This window comes from Pinus tabuliformis, chromosome 5_2 (genome assembly GCF_031772625.1).
Source record: "Pinus tabuliformis cultivar Carrire ecotype Pingquan chromosome 5_2, CPIR1, whole genome shotgun sequence".
Lineage (NCBI taxonomy): Eukaryota > Viridiplantae > Streptophyta > Pinopsida > Pinales > Pinaceae > Pinus > Pinus tabuliformis.
In genome coordinates this window covers 387,343,327-387,347,861 of record NC_142306.1, presented here as the reverse complement: position 1 = coordinate 387,347,861, position 4,535 = coordinate 387,343,327, and positions in this window count along the sequence as shown.

Below are 4,535 nucleotides of genomic sequence, written 5' to 3'. Positions count from 1 at the left end.
CGTCCTCCTACGCCGATGGAACCCTTTTTTCGACCCAGAGAGAGAACAACTAGGCGTTGGGCTAGTATGGGTCCATCTACTAGGTTTACCCCTTCAATTTTGGTCTGAAGACATCTTTCAGCGCATTGGAAACTCTCTGGGCTCCTATCTGGAGCATGATAAATCATACCTCTCCATTGGTATGACGGAATACGTGAGGATTTTTGTTCACCTAGATACCAGGGAGTGTTTACAGGAGCACATCACCCTACAATGGAGGAATTTCTTCCGATTCCAGATAATTTATTACGAGGGGGTTCTATTTCAATGCAGAAGGTGCCACAATGTGGGTCACCTATATAAGGAATGCCCTCTAAATGGCAAGGCTCCAGCAGGGGAAAAAGGAAATACCATACCTAAAAAGGACCCTCAAGCTCCAGAGAATCCACCCTCATTTGAAGATGTAGTGACTCACATTGTCCCTGTTGCAACAGTGGAGGCACTAGTCAAAGAGGCCATGAAGAAGCATGGCAAAGCACCATATCGGCCTCCCTCACCTCCTTTGACCAGGGAAAGGGTGACTACAGAGGCTGCGCTCTCCACGGGTATGTTCGACTCTACCCCTCCTTTGTACATCTCTCTTCTCATCTATTTGCTTGGCATTTACTTCGGTTAATTATCAGACCTATGCTTCCATTAATCAGCCTCCCATTACCCTGTCATGCTCTCTTCACCCCCATGTGATTTTTTTTCGGCACGTGGGTTCCACTTGGTATGGCAAGGCCGTTTGTGATTTTTTTTCGGCACGTGGGTTCCACTCATGTATGTTGTCGCCACTCAAGGAACTATTTTTAATTGGGCGAGCATCCTCTCATCATCATTGAGGAAAAACATAGCCACTACCTAAAGCCCACCCCTCGAGCAACCTCCAAAATTTTATATGTCTTCATACCTCCTTGATGCTGTCTATTTGAGGTGCCACTTCGAGCACTGGAGCTGTAATTGGGACACATTGGTAGCCCAACCTGTCCACTGGCACTACAAAGTCTTCTGGGACATAACTTATAGGAGCATGTTGGATGTAATTTCTGAAACATTTATCATCCCATTATACCAACTGGTGTTCAGGGAAGAACCACCTTGCATGTAGCTCATTGGTTCCCCATTGATGAAGGAACGATCGTCAGGGTGTTCGGTACTCATAAAGCTCCTCATGCTCTACCCAAGTTTGTCACAGATAGGACACTTCTACAAGAGGTTTGTTACCAAATGACACAGGGTTTCTCGAAGGTTTTGAACAAAGGCAAGAAGAAACCTTGACCGCCTTCCCCTCTCACTATTGGGGCGTACATAGTATAAATATTCAAATAGGTAGAAGTGGAAGCCAAAGAACTGGAAGGGAGCCGTTTTGTGACCCTAAATTACTGAACATATGACCTCAAGAAAGTCGTAGCTACCCATTACAAGAAGGAAAAATTCAGTTGCACCCACACCAGGAAGGATCTCGAGGATGAGATTAGGAATTGGTATAACCCCACAAAGGAAATCAACCCTAGTGAGCAATATGCTATAAAATATGAGCTCCTTCATGATTTCGAAGAGGATGTAAGCCTTGGAGAAAGAACACTAAAGGGATTCGAGGAATCAGCAAAGCAAAAAGGAAAAGCAGTTGAAGATCCCCTAAGCAGCAACGAGGAAGAAGAAGTTACACTCATACAAAGAAATGCCAAATTGGAAAGAAAGAAGCAAGAGGTAAAGAGGATAAGAGAACTGGAGAGAAAACAATCATAGGAATCCGATGACTAAAACCAGAACGAGAAAAGAGAAAACAAGTGGAAGAGAAAAGGCGGTAAGAAGAAGAAAGGAAAGTGCAAGATGAGATAGAGAAGAAAAGGCAAGAAGATGAGAAAAGGCAGTAGGAGAAAGAAAAAAGATTACAAGATGAGATAGAGAGGAAAACGCAAGAAGAAGCTGAAAAGCAAAGACAAGAAAAATAAGTTGCAAAGAAAAACTAGTAGGAACAATAAAGATTAGAACAAGAACTAAAGAACATGGAGGAGGAGCTAGAAAGGCAACGTGCACTAGTAGAAGGGGAAAGAGGCAACAGGAGGAGGAGCTTAGGATAGACAGGGAAAATGAAACTAAGGTAAAGGAACAAGGAGAGACAAGCAAAGCAGTCGACTCAGGATCAGGACAAAGTGAGCTTCCTCCTTTGGATGTACCTCCCATTACTCCTGTCACCGGTGGACACTTTCCCCTCTGAGAGCTAGGCATCTCAAAATAGCAAGACGAAGAGGTTCTAGATCTAACTAAAATCACATTTGATGAAGTAAACCTCAAAATTATACAAGAGAGGAAGACATCTTACAGCAGGAACCTAGTTGACGCATTGTCAGTAACTACGACAATGGATATTGTGCCAAATATCACAACAAATCCTCAAATGATCGCCTCTGTCGGAACAACATTCGTGGCTGCCACAGAACACAATGTAGCCTGAATGAGTAAGCAAATTGCAAATTTGCAAAACAGGCTATACACATCTGAGAAAAGGGCCATCGTTGTGGAATAAGGGAAGAGAAGGATGGAGGAGGAAAATGTGACACTCTGCTTATTACACACAAGCTCAACTAAATTCCAAGCGGTAGTCGCATCAGAAACATAGATCCTAAGGGAGACTATGGCAGCAGTGTATGAAGAAATGACAAAAATGCACCACACTATAGCACCCATAGTGACCATTAAAACTCACTCAAATGAAAGGGTTTCCATGCTCAAAGAGGCCATGACCACATTAGATAAAATACATGAGTGGTTTGAAAAATACCCCGAAGCCCTGACAGTAGTCCCCAGGAAATATTGGATCTCTATGCAAAATACCAGGGTCCAACTTCATATCAATGTTCAGTCCAGAGAAAAATTTGCCAAAGATGCGGAGAGGGTGCTGGCCACCTACAGACAATTGTTCAGTAGTTTGGAATCAGCTTTCCAAGTTCATGGGGCCCCCTCCATAGGAGATATTGGATAGGTAAAAAATTAGGAGGAGATAAAAAATGAGGTGCAGGCATTAATAGAGACATATAGACAAGCCGCTCGCACGAGAGATATGTCGATCTCAAGAGAAAATATCAAGTGTTTCATAGTAGAACTAGTGAGGCTCTACACCAAGTTAGGTACCTTTAATAATCATGTACATGACAAACAAAATACCCTTCTCCTAGACACACTGGAATGCTTACACCGACATGATGAAGGCTAGCCACAGATCTCTCCCATCGTAGTGAAATACAACATATGGCGCACTTACCTGATAGAAAAGCTCGGCCTCAACATTCCGGAACTTGCCATCTGTAGATTAGTTAATTAGGATGGTAGTCATTTTTCTTTTTGTATAACATTGCGTACTATGGTAGCACAAAATTCCCTATGAACGTGAAAGGTCACATTGAATTCCAAAAGTCATATGGTAGGTGAAAGGTCATGAGAAAGCCCAAGAGTTAGGAGTAGACCAAGGGTCACTCTTATCCTATAAATGTAACCTCATGCCTCATTTGTAAGGGCTTTTTGTTGAGAACTATCTTGGAGATACACATATAAATTACTTGAGAGGATTATTGTCCTTCTAGTTAATACAAGAGTTAATTGTAGGTATTCACTATTGAGTTCTTCAAATTTCTATGTGCTTGTGCCATGAGTATTTTCCTCAGTTTACAGATCATATGTTCCTAAAAGCTATTTGATGTGAGGTCTTCCCACATGCATACTTCAAATCTGGTTTTGCTACGTACGAATGGTATTTATCTTACTAATTCTATGCTCGTGCTAGTGAACTATTTCTTTTGGTATTAGTATAATCTGTTTTGACTGCACAGTTATGTACGCTTATAAATGGTTGATTGTTGTGAACTAATTTAAAATTGTTAAGCGTTATTTATCTAGTATGCACAAGTCTTATCTAAAGCCCTGATAACAGTAACTTTATATAAGATTGTGTTGTTTACATTTTTTGCTATTCATGTTATATATATGGTACATGGTATTTTCCAATTATTCTCTTGTGTTTATTAAAGCTCATATATTCTACTAAGTTTATATCCCACCTCCGTCCAAAGCTAGCTCCACAAAACTGAACGACAACCGAGCCTACATACCAGAAGGGATCTCCAGCACACTCGGTGTAGGCTCTAGTTGGGAACCTACACTAGAGAGGTCCCTTTGACTGTTGGTGTAGAATTCGAGACCATTAACAGATTTTGGCGCTAGAAGCAGGGCATGGCAAGCACTAAATCCATCCTCACACTGAGACTTCCCATCAAGGAAGTAATCAACCTCGGCCTCCCACACCCCTTGAGATATGATATAATCCTCCTTTCGAGCAACCCTTCACTAAGCCACTCTAGGAAGAACCCATATTCTCCTCCTTGAAGACCCCCCTAGAGGAGAGTAGCTCCCCATGTATGAAGTCACTAGTGAACAACTCAGGGATCTACGCCCTATCACATGCCAATTCGCGAGGGGTCTAAGATGTATCCCCACCACTAACTCCCTAGCCAACT